The sequence below is a fragment of the Struthio camelus genome, chromosome 8 (genome assembly GCF_040807025.1).
Source record: "Struthio camelus isolate bStrCam1 chromosome 8, bStrCam1.hap1, whole genome shotgun sequence".
Taxonomy (NCBI): Eukaryota; Metazoa; Chordata; class Aves; order Struthioniformes; family Struthionidae; genus Struthio; species Struthio camelus.
In genome coordinates this window covers 8801863-8819024 of record NC_090949.1, presented here as the reverse complement: position 1 = coordinate 8819024, position 17162 = coordinate 8801863, and the positions used below count along the sequence as shown (strand labels likewise).

The window sequence follows — 17162 nt, the reverse complement described above, 5'->3', positions numbered from 1 at the left end:
GCTTCCCATGACTCTAAACTAAGGTCTAGTAACGCACTCAAGCTACTTTATGATGTCAGAATAAAAAGCCTTAAAATCATTAGCTATTCTCATTGCATTAACCTTCCTCGAAGTCCTCTCACCGATGAATAACGCAAGGCAAAACTCTCCATTTTGCTCTGTTAATATGGCTTATGTACTTCTTATGTACTTAAGTAGAAGTGATCTCCTGAAGACAACAGGGGAAACACTTGCATCCTCATACCCCCATTTTAGTTTTCACACATCGTGCTAAAATTCCTGACAAGCGTACTAACATAGTACAGAGTTTAACAACATTCAAAGGTTGCTAAGGTACTGTTAAGGCTTGTATCGTTACCATGGCAGTAATGGAGTTGGGAGAAGACTTATGGCCTAGAATTTGTGCAGCAGATACCAAATATACCTTGAGAATTTCATGAATTTGGCTACCCAACAACCCTATGGAAGTTGAATAAAGTCACCAAAGGTGGAAAGCTTAAAATTCCTTCACAGTCCCTTTTCTCCCAACATGAAGCAGACTGACTGTCCTCCCTCTAGCCATCATCAGCACTAGCTGTGAAGTCCCGCACGGGTTGCACTTGTCAAGGAATTATGTACACAGACATTACTTATGTGGGGTGGCTTAAGTAAGAAATCCACATGCAATAACATAAAACAGAGCAAAAGGGCCAAACCCAATTAGGACTCATTTTTCTCAGTACATATTTCCCAGCCATTTCCAAAAGAAATGCACAAAGTATCTTCTGTTGGGAAGAACTGGAAGAAGCTCTAGCTAGACTTTGAGATACGAGTACTATGAGTGCAGATGCAATTCAGCTTGGCTCAGCTTCAGACAATTACAAAACTAAACTGGATGAGAATACACATAAGACTGAAACTATAAAAATATTACAGTGACATGTCCAGCGACGTCTCGCTTTCCTAGACAGCTTTATAACAGGCCTCAGTAGAAGGAAAAGCATATTTTAAAGGCTCTTGTAGAAAAGCTCAGTTGTCCATCTGTTTATCAAAACAGGTCACATCACAGTCAGTAGACCTGTTTCAATACTATAAACTTGAGTCCTCAACAGTACCAGTAGCATTTAAAAGGAAACAATGTGTTTGTTCTGCTGCCATGCCTAAGTGACATACGCTTGAAAAAAACTTCATAGCATGTAAGTTCAGGGGAACGTGTATTAATCTTTGTATTAAAAGCAAATCAGATTTTTGAGTTGAAAGCTGGACTATAAGGTAACATAAGATACTTTGTTTTATGTTTCAAGCATTTAAGACAGGTTATAACTTAAATCTTTTTGGCAGAAATATTGATAAGTTATTAATTTTTTCCATCGCTATTAAGAAAAAAATAGATAAGCTTAATTTCTATTCTTTAAATATTACCTTTCACTATCACAAAAATCTGTTTATAATCATTTATTTACTCTATTACCACAAATATAAGAACCGATGACAGACAGTATTTACTAACAAACCAAGCAAAGACAGAAGTGTAAAAACAGAACCAGTGAAAAAAATATACCAAGAATCTGATTGTCTAAACAAATATTCTGGAAGCAAGAAAGTTTTATGAATGTTTGATGCCAAACTGTGTGAAAGTGTTTCTTCTGTAGCCACCAGGAAAAAGGAAATGCCTACTGAAGGCTAAGATGTGGTTGGTATTTATTTATATGGCCTCTACCCACACACTGAGACAGAGCACAGTTTCCAAGAAAGGGAAATCATAGGGTACCTACACTTGAAAGTATAACAGAGACAGCATGTCGCATAAGAGCGATCAGACCTACACGCTGCTTAGCTCCGGGAGAAAGGTATTATACACCCTCTGCAACACTCAGGTGTGGCAGCAAAATCAAGAGCAACATTTTCTTTTAACAAAGAGAAAAAAATATATATAAACACAGCATGTACTAATATATCATCTGAACAGGAGATGAACCCAACATCATTTCAGCCTTAGCTCAATTAATATTATGTTATAGCAAGCCAAAAAAAACCTCCAGCCACGACTGTATTTGTGCGTGTTTCCCATCCTCAGAGGCTGGCGGCATAAGAAACAGAGAATGTATGCAGCCTGGGAGGAATGGGGCTAGGCACACTTCTACAAGTGACGACATGCACATAACTGTGGGTCCAGTTTGTCCCCCTCAGCATTTGTTCTTTTTTATTTATAGATTTTTATTTTTGTAACGGGGCAGAGAGCTTAAGCAAGACACGAGGGGAAAAACCAGCACATGCCGATCTCATGTAGAGACTTTGCCTCTCTTTTTTTTTTTTTCCTCTGTACACTGTAGAGGAGCTGAAGGAAAAAGTGAGAGGAAGCATGGCCCAGTCCTGTCTCTTCAACATGAAAAAAATCCCCATAATGCACGTTAGAAAAACAAACCAACCTGCTAGCCTGGGAAGGCCTTCCGACCCTTGAGACGGTGTTTCACCACTCGTGGGCATAAGTAGCACTCACATCCTTAATGGGCTTAGTTCTCTCCTGTGTTCTCTGACAGGCGAATGAGCTGCCAGGAACTGACAGCATGATGTAAATATGCCATATTACAACTGCCTCTTCCTTCTGCAATGTTTAAATGTACTAAAAATAAATACTGCTGAAGTCCAAAGTGGCACAGGGATTGAACAAAAATACAAAAGCAACTCCCCTCCCCTAGAAAGGTCTCAGCCAGTACTTACTTCAAATCTCATGAATTTGATCTCATTTTCAGCCAGAGGCAGGAGTAATTTAAATCTAGGTTTTCTCCCTCTGCTTTTGGAACTTTGTAGGCTCCCTGGGAACAGCAGAAGAAGAAACCTTGGACCTGACTTCAGCTAACTGGATTATAGGCGTAATATAATTATTCCAAAGGCTTCGCTTCAAAGAAAAGAGATTGTTAAATTACTTTGTCTTCTTTCCAGTCATCAAAGACAATTCTCATTTTTGGTTTTCACTTCAAGACGGCTACTACACAGCAGCAGCATCCAGGACAAGCTCTGCTCTGTTTTATATCTTGAGGAATGAAAATTCAGGCAGGGCCTTCTGTTAATGCAAATGTATGATCCTCAGATTCTGAAAGGTGGATTTGAGGCTGCGCATTGGACTAATAGCACTTTCAATTAAATCACTGGGATTCAGGCCAGTATGCTGAACATTTTTTAATGTCTTTTAGAACACCAGTTTTCAATCTAAGGGCCAAGACACCAAGTAAAACCTAACTGTTTATGCTAATTCTGGGGACCACAAGTCCAAAGAAATCAGGCTCATAGCTGGAAGTGCAGGCCACACTTTTGACTCTCTGGGAAAAAAAAGTTCGACAAAGGCTGTTTTACAGCAGCATTTGTTCTGCACTCTGTTTATACTGAAAGCAGAACTCTCAAGAAAAATCATTGCACACTGATAGCAAATATAGGTATCCATGAAACACCTCTGTTAAAGGTTTGGCAAAAAGAGCCAACTACTTAAAATGAAAAACTGAAGAAGGGCAGCTTTGAATTAAAGCTTGGGAGCATCAGACAAAGAGGTTGGTGTTTCTGCCTCTGAACTAGATTTCTAGACTGACACTGTACTACTTTGTGTTTATTTCCACATCAGAAACTTTGCCTAATACTTACCTATCTCACAGGTATACTGCTAGACCTTGGTTTTGTGGAGCAGCTGGGCCATGGGAGGGCGTGATTAAGGTATCCTGCAATCAGGGTGCTAAAAACGTGTAGGGGGAACATCAAAGCCAAGCAACTACTTTACAAAGCTGTTAAGAATCAGAGGCAGACAATACCAGCAACATGGAGATATTACATAGTACTGTACTCTTTTCGATCCCTGGATCATTACCCCATTTTACAGACGAGAAGAGAGACAAGAAGCAGTGACTTGTGAACCTGCTGAGCCAGTGATCTATGTTAAAGAAGGAAGAGAAAGGAAACCGAAAGAGTAAGGGAAACGCTGATGGTGTGCTGCAAATGTGCCTGTTTACCCCTGAAAAGCAAAGCCTTAGACTTGTTTACATCTAGAAGCTGCTGTCACTGTCACTGTGGAATAGCCTGCTCTATGGCCTCTGATAAAAGTGCAAACTATTATAATGTCTCACAGCAGCTTTTATAGCATTCAAATCAATATCCAAGAGTTAACTACAATCTAATTTTAAATATACCCATGAGAATTTTACTGTGTTTCTATTTCAGTTTATTTTTCTCTCTCCATTTAGAAAGCCACACAGCATCTTCACAATGGTCTTTGCTTTACCACACTTGGCTTTGCAACATACTCCGAAAAATGAAGCATAAAATTCTTTCATATTACTCCAAAAATTATAGAAAAGCAAGGCAAGTAATTTTGTTACAGACAACTTAGCAATGCAAAATTCAGGCCTGAACAGGCTCCTGGGTACAGCTGTAGAAAACACAATTCTAAACTGTCTATAAAGTGAACAATACTGCTTTAATGGAAAAACTATGCATACATAAACATTCTTTTATGAAAAGCATGGCAAAAAATAAGTTACAGATTAAAAGACCATGTTTCTTCCACCTCTGCACCTCTCCCTCCAGCCCCCTTGCCTTAAACTCCTAAATGGCTTTAGCTTTTGATAATAAAGAAAGGAAAACAGATACTTTCCCAAGAGTTTCTTTCCTTTGAACACTGCACAACAGTCCCCACATTGTGGTACCCAGATAAACAGCTTTCCCAATGTCCATCTCTCATTTCCCTAAATAATGAAGAGTGGCTGAACAAGCATCCCAGTGTATTGATGCAGGTCCTGAACGGTTGGATTCAGAAAAACATTCAAGTTACTTCACTGTTACTCCCTGTGAGGCACTGATTATGTAAAAGCAAACAGAGGTGTGTAATAGCTTCTGGAAGATAGGACAACCGCAACATGATTTAAGACAGGTGGAAGATTGCCCCTCTTCAAAAGAAGTATTTCTTATCACAGGTGGAAGGGCTGGTCTTTCACTGTTCTGTGCTGCACGCATGTGGTGTCAGTAGAGAGATCAATCCAAAAAAGGCCCTGGTGAAGAGGAAATCTCCATTTAGCTCCTATTAGTTGGGATCTTGAAAGGTCATTTTGAATTTGGGAAATCTTGTCTGGGAAAACAGCCAGCAATTCCTCCGAGCTAAAGTGGTGCTGGCATTTAAAACTGAGAGAAAGCACCCGACTGATGAACCAGTTAACAGTCTGGAAAAATTCTGCTAGATGTGACTAGTGGCTGCTCTGGAGGTTGCTGGGGGGAGAGGGGGGAAGTATCCTTTGACTTTTTTATCCGTTGTAACGAAGCCTGCTTATAACAGCTTGTTTTTCTCTACTGGTGCTCAAGTGTTTTTTTTTCCCCCACCTACTGCAGATTATCCAACAATCACATTGGTTTGTAGGAGTGATAACACAGGATGAAGAGCTTTGGTGCAGCATGGTCTGTGCTGGCAGAGGGCACAGAGTGACAGTTACATACCAGTTCCTGTGAGATCTGGCTTCTCAGCTGGGTAAGGCTTTCCATTAGAACATTTTACAATTTCACTTAATGGATATATACATTTCTTTTCTTTAAAGGAAAAAACATACTCCTGGAACCTATTCTATTGGAATAGGAGTGAGGCTCAGATTTCAGTCTTGAGGTCTTGATGGTCTGGGTCGGCTAATCTCTCCAGTTTTAATAATCTTCAGCATTAGGAATACTAAATTAACATTGAAAGAACCTGCAAGTTTTAGTAGAATTTTCAGTTTCCTGACCTCCCTCAATCTACACACAAAAAGATTTATATTCAGTATATATTTATATATATATTTATATTCAATATATATTTATATTTAGATTCAGCCTCTCATTTATAAGGCTCCTGCAATTCCGTGGCAGGTATATGAAGAAGAAGATACACCTTTGCTATTGTTCCCTTTCTTCTGCTAGAAAGACATTCCTTAAAACTCTTTGCCCTTGAATGCATTTCAGTTTCTATAAAATGAAAGCTAGAAAAGCTCAAACTCAAGAAGCCAACATATTCTTTCTTTGGGTAGCAGCTGAAGCGTCTGGAGAGAGAATGTGTTTCCAGATCCATGTATGTGCGTATGTGCGTGTGTGCGTGCAAAAATCCTTCTTATTAAAATCCAAATGATAAATATGTAATTACATAATTATGCATACTTTGTTAAAAGTAGGATTTTCCTGAGTCAACATATCTGTCTCTATAAGACTCCTGGAGATGCAACAAAATATACACATACACAATTAGTTTATGGCATTTATGCTGCCCTACTTGCTTGCTATCATTAAAAGCTTTCAGACAGTAATCAATTTCACTGTGGTGGAGATTACTGCAAAATGCATTAAGAAGTTCACGCCTGTGGCAATGGTCACCGAAAATATTTTGGAAAGCATCCCAGAAGTATAAGACTTTTTCCAGACATCCGAGAGAAACTCTGGTATGACAGAGCTTCTGGTCTCAAGTCTTCTCCTCCTCTCCTCCCCCCTCCCAACCCCCCCCCCCTTTTTTTTTTTTTTTAATAGCAGCATTTTTTGAAAGGTACATTTCAGCCATTTTTTTAAGCAAGCCAAGATACTTGGGTCATGGAAAACGTTAACTTCTGAGACACAACTGTCTGAAGAGATCTTCTTCCTGGCCCTACATAATATGTATAAACATACTCTGGCTTCTTAATTTCACCAAATAAAAATTGTTGAGTTATAACAAAAGAGTGAGGAAACCATCTTCTTAGTCCATCATAACAACATTTGTAATTTTTTGTAAAATATGTAGCTCTAGGGATGTTCCTATATTAAATAAAACAAAGTAAAACACTGGAATACACCATAAGCAACAAGCACTATTTTTTCTTCATATCAAGAAGGACTTTACCTTCAAACACTAAGTGACATACACAATCAAATCTTCAAGAGAATGGATTTTGAAAAATGTTTCAGAATTAGACTAAACTAAACAGATCCTAAAATAATTGTGGTGACGGGCAAGAAAATCTGTGACTCTGCCCTTGGAAACAGTGCCTGTTAGATTGAAGCCTCCTTAGAAACATTTATGAAAAACAACTTCCATGAAACTGTCCCTGAAACACTCCTGAAAATTCATAGCCAAAATTGTTCCTCATCTGATCTTAAATTGTCTTAGACTGTAATCCTCTCAAGACACAGGTGTCCCTCAATGTACAGTGTCTGTCTCAGAAGGGACTTGAACTTGAGTGGAGACTGCAGACTTTACCATAACTAACACCGAACAGTAATTGAACTCTCAGAAAGGAACCTGACAAGGATGGGCATGGGAACATGGAAAAAATGTTGGTAGACTATCCAAGATGTCATGAACAATCAAGGGCTAGAGAACAGCAGCAAGAAATGCAACATCAGAGCATTCTTTAAAGTTACTGCCATTAAAAAATTGACCAAATAGTGCTAGGCACAGTATTATGGACTACTAACAACTTCTAGCACTGGGAAGGAAGAGTGTGAGTGTGTAGGGGAGCTGGGCAAACCTGGCAGTTTTCAATTTGCAGATACTCCATATTAAAGCAAAATGTCCGAGTGCTGCCGACCCACAATCAGCTCTTTCCTGACAACACTATGTTGGTTTTTCTCATGTGCCCATGTGTACAATGAAGGACACTCAACACATTGCTAGATGTTTTGACTGTATTGCTCAGCTGTTCAGTCACAGAAGTATACAGACAACAACATTTCTGTTCCAGTACCACCGTAGGGGGAAAAAAAAGTGTGTCAAGCTTACAACACACATTAACAACGCACAAATGAAACGTAGGGACAAATTCTATTGCATCAGCCACATTCGCTCTCTGAATACCGTGACAGATGGTGAATTCAGACAGAGGTCAGCATGAGGTACCACAATCTGGGGAGGCTAAGAGCAGCACCTCTGGAATGAAAGAGAGATCTTCAAACAGAAATGATGACAGCTCAACTGTCATTACTACCATTTTGTGTGGTTGCAGAATTTGAATAAGTTGACAGGTCACCTTTGTGAAATGCCATATATACCTCCTCTGTGCCCCTGCTGAAACAGGGCAGCAGGATAATATTTGAACACCAAAGTCAGAGAACTGTCAAATACTTGACATCGAAGCAATTCTCTGGCAGGCCCAGTTAGGCAGTCCAGAGCAGACAACACTTACCAGATAGCAGATTATCCCAAGCTATCTTCTGTGATCAGGGTAGAACAGAGGGAAATAGCTAAGAAACAGGCCAATGAAATTTTGCAAGCACAAACTCAAAGCAAATTTTCAGTGATATAGTATTAGTTCCACAACGTTGGAGGTGACAGCTACAGACTTCTGCTAAGAAAAAGATCATGCACTGATGCAATTAAGGCCTATGAACAAAGTTGGACTGCCACTGTGCAGTGCAAGAGGCACCAGAGGAAAGTGGGGCGCTGACCTCAGGAGGCGACATCTGTGACACTTCTGGCTGCCAGATTAATTTCCAGCAAAGAAGCTGCAAAGTCTCAGTCAACCAGAGACTCCATCATCATTACTATGAGCAGTGAGTGGAGAAACTGAGCAATGAAAGTATGTCTCAGAGTATCAGCACCTGGTAGTAAAGAATTTCCCTTGTTTCTGCATGGTGGATGAGAACTTGACTGCCAGATTTAAAATCTCGCAGTTACATTCTTCTCACTATCTGAAAAATTACACCTTCACAAATCATTAAAACTTATTTTTAACCACTTTTTGACTTTTATCTGTATCTCTTCTGATCCAAACTAGCACTAAACCTTGTCTTTTTCTGTTATAACATTTTAATATGTCATTTCTTCTCTGTATAAAATGACAATATCTTTAAAGAATTCCAGTTCTCTCTTGCCTGGATTTCTATAACCAAGCATGCTTCTGGATCATACCTAACATCCTCTTTTATTAGATGCCATTTGGTTTAGGGAGGAAAAAACAAAATTACTATACTGTTGTTCAGACTAGAAACTGTGGTAAGATGATCAACACCTGCATTCACCTAATCATCTCTGTTAACATACAGTCAGTTGGACTCCTCAAGAACACAATTTTAGAAAGAGCTTTTTACTAAGAAAAAATCTAACTGATAATCAAAATACTTGTAAGAAGTCTCTCCAGCATTCTCTAAAAATTTGTAGCTTGTGGTTTGGATAGGATGTTGTTGTTGTAGTGATCTTATGAAAACAATATTTAATGGATTCAATAACCAAGAAGTCAGCACAATTTTTCTCCAGCAGAACTCTCTATACTTGCCTAATGTCAGCTGTTTCAAAGAAGCTATACAACATTCATCTTAGAAAGTCCCCAGGAATTTTAAGACAATAGGCAAAAAACACCAATGCAAGAGACAACAAAAACGGTGTACCAAAATGTGAAAGGTGAAACAAGTCTGCAAAAACAATTGATTTTACAATAAACAATCGTATTCTATATGAAACAGGTAACACCTCTGCTCCTCTGAAAGAAAGACGTATTTATTAGGAAATAGTATTTCCTCAAGAATGAAGGTTTTCATCAATGCTGACTCAGAATATTATAAGCTATCAATACACTGGGCTTACTGTTGCAGGACACTACTATATTTGTAAATAGCCATTCCAAAGTACGTACACTAATTCTACATAACATTGACACACAGCATTGAATTCCCAGACAGTCAGTCAAAGTTCTGGGCAGGAAACCAAATTCCATTTTTTTTAAAAAAAAAAAAAAAAAAACCTACGTCAAAACACTCCTATTACTTGTTACTTGGGCTTGGTACTCCGTTACTCCTAAACGTCGTTAGATTTTACAGATACTGCAACCAACAAGGAAATACTGATGGAAAAAATATACTACAACTGTTTTCTAACACTTGATATATTGAGCCTATTTCAATGTGAAAGAGGCATCGTGGCTCCAGTATAAAGCCCCCAGTATAAAGACGACAGCTAATTTACAAATACTAGTACAAAACCTGAATATCAGTAAGGAATCTACAATAGTGAGACAAGCTGTCGGGTACTAAAAAAACCCAAGATTTTGTCATTTTCCACATACACCTTCTTTCTAGAACTGATTTTGAAAACTGAATTCACACACACTACTGGTATAATCTGTCTCATTAGCGGTCAAAGAACTAATTTCACACACAGTGATCCCTAACAAATCTCTACAGAGAGAATTTTCTAACAGGTCCTGAAGTAATACATGATTATAAAGAGCAACAGTTTAGACAAGCATTCTCTCACTCATTTCAGACGGACAAAGCAGGCAGGAGAGCTTAATGGAACATTGACAGAACAGAAAAGAAAAAAAAAGAAAGAAAGAAAGAAAGAAAGAAAAGAAGAAAGGAAGGAAGAAAGAAAGAAAGAAAGAAAGAAGAAAAAGAAAAATATTTCTAAAAGTTCCCTCCCCATAAGTTTCAAAAATACACTGCTGAGATAGAATTTTCATTAAAAATATTCAAAATCTGCCTAAGAGCCAAACATCCTAGTAAGCACTGTGATTTTCAGTAATCTAAGTTTACATTATCCAAATTCAATGCAAGTTTTATTAAATTCTCAATTCATTTGTTTTGCTGAAATAAATTCTATTTTCCTTTGAGAATATTCCAAGATGCCCAATAATTGTAGATGCCCAATAATATTTTACACTGAAATCGTTTGAAATAATGAAGGCTTTATATTAATAAATTACCAAATGATGTAATTACTAGTAATCCCAGACAAAAATCCATGACAATAGACTTAAGGCTAAATGCATATCTATTAAAAAAAAATGCATTACAGAACTATTGTCATTAGTCCAAAAAAATCAAGCATTATAAACCCAGAAAACGTAAAACTGAAAGAAAATCATATTGCCTATGGAAACAGAACACTTCAAATACATTTCAATCTGAAATTGCATTTCAGAAGTGGGAGGAGGGTGACTAATTCAGGCAAGGGGAAAAAAAATACTTTAGCCTAGGAACAGAAAAATAACATTTTAAAAATTGGAAACAGAAATTAACATTTAAAAATACAAAATTGTATCAAATTTCTTTGGCAGCTGCACAACATCTTTATAGGTGAATCAAAATTACCCTTGCTTTTCTTGCATTTAGTTTCATCTCCCCACTCACCTCTCCAATTTCCTACTGAGGACATTCGGTGTATGAAGTGTTTTAAAAAATAGGAACTACTGCAGTGCGAAGAACACTTCTGTCACACATTTGATGTGTGGATACAGACCACTACAGCTAGTGTCTTTTTGCAGAGAAAGTCACTGTTTGTGATGGGACTGAAACCATATGTTGCAGTTTTCTTTCAAAACCTTCATCTACAAGGGAAATGAAGATGGGCAGACAGTGGCCTCTGATATTTTCAGAGGGCATAAACAAACTCACAGACCCTTTCAGAACCCTGGGACACAAAACCATCTTGAAAAGAAGTGCTTCATGGGATTTCCTTCAGAACGGTTTTTTCTTTTTACGCTCACTGAAATGGAGGAAAATGTTATGTATAGTAACAGGCGTATGGCCCTTAACCAAAAATAATTGTATTAGGGAATACCAAGTTTCTCTGAGTTTAAACTATAGAGGCAATTTGGGGGGGGGGGCGGGAGGAGGGGGATGCATTCTTTCACTATTAAGATCATTTAGCACAAAAATTGTCTGATCTCTGGTGCTGAGATTCATGAAGAATACATTTCAAATTTGAATTAGCCTATAAATTCTCAATTTACTCTGCACGCTAAGAAAATCATCACTGCCCTCGCACACACATGCACCCGCACAAATACAGCGCTACTTAAAAAGAAAAAATAAGTTGTCAACTACAGAATTACACCTGTTGTTCCCTATGTATCCATTTCCTAAAAAAGGGGGGAGGGAAGGAGATTAGTGAGGAGGACCTTAAAGCACTTCAGATCATCTCAAAGATGAACATTAGAGAGTAAAGACTCAATGACAAGAAATTTTCAGGACACGACCAAAATTATGACTTAACAGAGACTTAGTGGGATAATTCCATAACTGGAAAACTGACCTATCTTCAGGTTCTTGTTCAGGAAGCCAGACAGCAAAATAACTGGAAAAGCACTATCTTTCCCGTATTGATGTGAGCTTTATGCCAGACATGGGGAAAGACCTACTGAATGCTCCTGTTGGCAACTAAGGAAGCAAAAAACGTGTGTACCACCATCACTGGGACTGATTCACAGTACAGGACTGGATAATGATCAAGTATTTTAATTAAAAGAGAGACACCAAAAACAAAGCTGACCAGCTGCTCAGATGAGTGGGAAACTTATTAATAAAGCATTGTTGAGAAAGCTCCAGTTTTCAATGCTTTTTTCACAACTGTCTTCACTAAAAAGACTAAGAAGCAAGAAAGATGATTAAGGTTAGATATTAGGGGAAAAATATAAGTTAAAGAAAAGGAAGTACTAATATAAACTGCTAAAAGTTCAATACTGACACACACTCACTATTCCTTCATTTCTCTCAAGTGAAGTGCCTTCCCTTTCAATCAACAGTGTAAAGTCTCAAGAGGAAAAACTCTGCAACCGACACATGTAAATCTCTTGTCTAAATTACATAAAATTACATAAAATGAACAGAAAAGCAAACTTGAGCTTAAAAGAACAAGAGTTCCTTGGAACTAGGCCCTACTCTAACTCTACTATTTACAATGCAGCTAGCACCTTTGCTGTACAAGATGACATGCAATTCTTGATCTAAAACGCAGCCAAAGGAAGAGATTCTCAAACTTTTTCTTTTGAGCACATTCTCTCTTCTTCTCTCTGCTCTATCCCAGACCTTTCTGCATACAGCAGTTCTGCACCCTCTAGCTCCTTCTCCCCAGAACTGCTGTTTCAAAGTCCCAGCTCCCACACCATGGTCACTGGGAAGGTACCAGGTGGTGGCTGCAGGTGGGCGGAGGGGCTTGGGACAGAGACACAGGCTCCAGCTGCAGAACTACAGAGCCCGATTTACCAGGAACTGTGCTACCGCTTCTCAGTTAGTGACTGAAAGGCAACAGCACTCCATGCTAACCCAGCAGGAGAGCTGCCAGTCTACAGAATAAGCTGCTGGTACAAACCAAACCACACTGCAGGACCCTGAGAAGAGGGGCATCTGCTCACCACCATGTAATGGCCAGTCCAGCTGAGCAGGAGACTCAGTCCATACAGGCACCATCATCTTCCAGAGCAGAGGTCAACATCTCATGCTGCTCCAGGAACCAAAGGGCCAAGACTCTGGGAAATAACGCCCCACATCTTCCTTTATCCCCTCCGGGAAAGGCGCAAACCTAGCCCAGGAGCAGCCAATTGTCCTTTCTGTTTGGTGGAGTAGGGCCTTGTTCTCTCACCTCAGTGGCAAATAATTTATAGCAAAGAATCATTTCATGCATCTTAAAGGAAGACTATAGGAATATATGCACTGTACACAGCAAAGAAGGTAATTACGGAAATACTAGAGACCTTACATTTCAAAGCTTCATGCAATTTGTGTCAATAAAGTGTTGGTTATCCCCAAGTTAAGCCTGTCATATAAGCAATCCTTAAACTGTTGAGATAAACTTCTTCATAAGCAGGGAAAAACAAAGCTATAAATGTCTTAAGTCCTTATTCACATTTTGACCCAAAATGCCTAAAGGCACTTGTTCTGCTCCCACAGTCTGGAATGCCCTCCCACAAAGCACCCATGCAGATATCTTTAGAAGCTATTTTTGAAAAGCATAATTAAAAGGCATTTCTTGTTAGAGTTTGTCGTTAAAAGTGCAGCTTATTGACTGCCTTAGCTCTGTGGATGCTCTCACTTTCTGTAATTTTTCATACAGATAGGATTAACATGTAGTTACTAATTACAAAAGCTAAGTGAAAATTTACAGTTGTTAACAACAGGACTAAGAAGGAAGCAGTCTTCTCTTTATGTAAGGAGGTACCAATCTTTACAGTGAAAAAAGAAAATATTTCCACGAGGTTTACTGCAAATTTATGACAGCAATTAAACTATCCAGTGAACCTCTGCCTGTATCAACCTATTTCCAGATTCAAAACCAGCTGTAAAAGACATCCTTCATTTAATTTGATCATTCTAACTTGGGTAGACTATGCAGAAACAGATATTTTGGCAACTAGTTGCTAGTAAGCTTTCCTAACTCTTTAAAGTTGTTCTTGCAACCCTTTTCCTACAGTATTTACCAGAAAAAGCTAATAATTGAAAAATGTTAAAAGCATTGCTCCTACTGCAGCAGAACACATCAAATCTCCTTTCTGCAGGAGGGGTTTCCAAACAGGCACAGCTTCTTGATAATCTACTTTCTTGCTGGCCATTACCTCAGTTTTTCGTATTTTGACTGTACAGCAAAGGGTTAGTAAACCCATCTGCACTAAAACGCCCATTGCTGTACTCCACCCATCAGAGCTTCTAACATTACCAAAAAATGTGCAGTATTTTTTAACCCATAGTTGGGCACTGGCATTTAAATGCTTAGGCAGCTTTCATCCTTTGTCTTTCGACAGCACTGCGTAAGGGATTTAAATGCTCTCTGTAAACATTAATTGAATTTTATTAAACTGAACTCCTAAAGGGAAAATGCACAGTATTTTATGAATGAGGCACTCATCAATAAGGGATCAAAGGGAGACCAATTTGATGTTCTAATTTAAAACCAACAAAAACAATACTCATGTATTCATCAATTTAAACTTCTGCCTGCTCCTCTAGGCACCCAACTATCATTCTTTAGCTTTATAATCAGTTTCCTATGTCTGTGATTATTGTTTTCTCCAGCATAAACACAAGACAAAAATCAATCAAGTGGCTGACTTTTGCATTTCCTCTGTGAGAGCTGATAAACAGAAGTTACTTTAAACATAACACATACTTAAGCTATGGACTCCACTGAGGCCAAGCATCCTTGAGGCTAAGGATTCAATGCGATTCTAGGAATCCTTTCCTATGGACAACCACAGCTGCATTAGAAAAGAGGAAGCCGTGAAAGCAAAATAAAACTTGGAAAAACCAGGGAGCCAAATGATATGCTACCCAACCGTCTGCTGTGGGGACTTCAGTACTCCATTAGATTCAGTTCCTCATCGCATGTGACGTTTGCTACTCTCAAAGAAAAACATACTGGAGCAGACAAAACACTGACCTGATTCAGGATAGGAACAGCTACATTTTAAAACACTACCAAATACACAATGTTTGGTTTACATATAACAGATAACAAAATTACTGAAATCTAATTTTAGGTTGACTATATCCCCTTACAGTGAATTTGCCAATGATTTAGATAAGCAGTAGAAGAAGTAGGAACTGAACGATAGCCTTGAACATTTCATCCTTTGCTTAAGTTACAAGAATATCTTTTCTTGCAAAATGTTTAAAACCCTACCCTGCCTCTATTTCCCACCTGTTAGCCAGGTAATAACATTAATAGAAAAGTAACAGGAAACTTTTTAAATACATAGCTAGCACATTAGATGCACTTAGAAACATGGATTAGCACATGCAGTATTTCTCATAAAAGATGACGCGTCTCATAAAAGCTCCTCATGTACTATGAAGGTTACTTTCTGTTTCATGACCTTCATCAAGAGCCAAGGATTAACTAAAAGTCATCTATAAAAAAAAAATAATAATAATAATAATAGAAGCAATACCGGGCCCAGTCCTGTAACTCATCTCAACTGCTGTGACTGCTCCCACACTATTAAATCAAACAAGAACATTCCTATTTGTATTGCTCTAATTTTCAGATTGGGCTCCTTGTCATCTCTTGCACTGATGCTCTGTACAATCCAAGAACCATCTCCAGTCTCTCTAACTTATTAAACGACAGCGTGGATGGAGAAACGGCAAATTTTACTTTAACAGAACCCAAGTGCATACTAATTCATACTTAATGATTTCCTTCAATTCCTGCTTCAGGGTTTTAATTTTGTTGAGGCCTCCCATTCTAGCAATCAGTAAAATAGATGTGTTCCAGCTAAGGCACCACATGACAACATTTCCCTGGAAATATTCTCTTTTGCCCATATGGAAATCTTTCCTTAGTGGAAAAGAAGAGACATGACAACTTATCCAGGACTTCCAGGAGGCAGGTAATCTAGTCAAAGGTGTTGCATATACACTACGCATACATCCATATCAGCCTCCATCCACAGGGCATGCACAATGCTTCACTACACATCTCCAGTGGAAATGACAACCACGTATATAGACAGACAGGAAGAAAGCCTGGAAAAACAAGTGAATTAGTAGATGATTCAATGACTTAACCAACCGGGTGTGAGGATGGTGGTTTGGACCCCTATTATTAGCCAGGAAAAGGCATCAATGCAAAAGAAAGCATACTTACACAAGTCATTATGGTAATTCTTCCAAAATAAGTTTGGAATGTTTCTATTTGCTATTATAAAGAGAAATAGAAAGAAATCAAATAGCATTGGTCTAAGGACCTGAACTATGAGCAGGATAACCACCACAATGAAGGGAAACAACAAACAGACGAGCGCATGTGCTACACAATTCCCTAATAGCAATTTTATCAACAAATCAAAAATAGTGGTGCCCTATAAAATAATCTCTAGAACATAAGATAAAAGTCTCCTCTTCAAAGTTGTGGCAGGAAAAGCTTCTCTTCTACAGAATTCAGGAACCTTCATGAAAATTAACAGCCTGATGTACTAATTAACTTTCTAATCCCCTTCCTGATAGGTTTTGCTCTGGTTCTTATGCTTTCCTCTGACTGTCAAGACACTAATTTGCTTGTCTCATCTAATAGAAATTAGTTGCCAAAACTCAAGTTATTATCTAAAACCAACAGAAGATTTAACAGGCCAGCAAAGATGGTCATTCAGCTAAAATAAGGAATTAACAAAACGTTTCAGCCCCCAAACCCTGCAGTTATTTGTTGAGTTGCTTGTGGTTAAGAAGGAGGGATAACTCAGCAGAATGCAGTCATATTCTGATTACTGATAAAAAATACATATTCAGCTGTGTGGGTTTGTGATGCAATGGGAGCACTACAAGGTTGGCAGGTCTGGGAAATTCAGTTATTTACAATCTTTTACTAAACTCAGGACTAGTGTAAGGACGATTATCATAACTTTCATTGCCAAAGTGCCTAGGGATCTGAGCAATATTTCACATTGGTCCTGTAAAAATGCTTTAATCAGTTCTTGCCCAAAGGTCTAAGTATCCTTGTTACCTTGGTA

The 17162-nt window shown here is 38.4% G+C and overlaps 1 protein-coding gene across 8 annotated transcripts in view; it reads right to left on the bottom strand.

The window, feature by feature from the left end:
• DNM3 (dynamin 3) overlaps positions 1-17162 on the bottom strand; it is a 189522-nt gene that overhangs the window by 72427 nt on the left and 99933 nt on the right. The gene's annotated exons all lie outside the window — the stretch shown is intronic.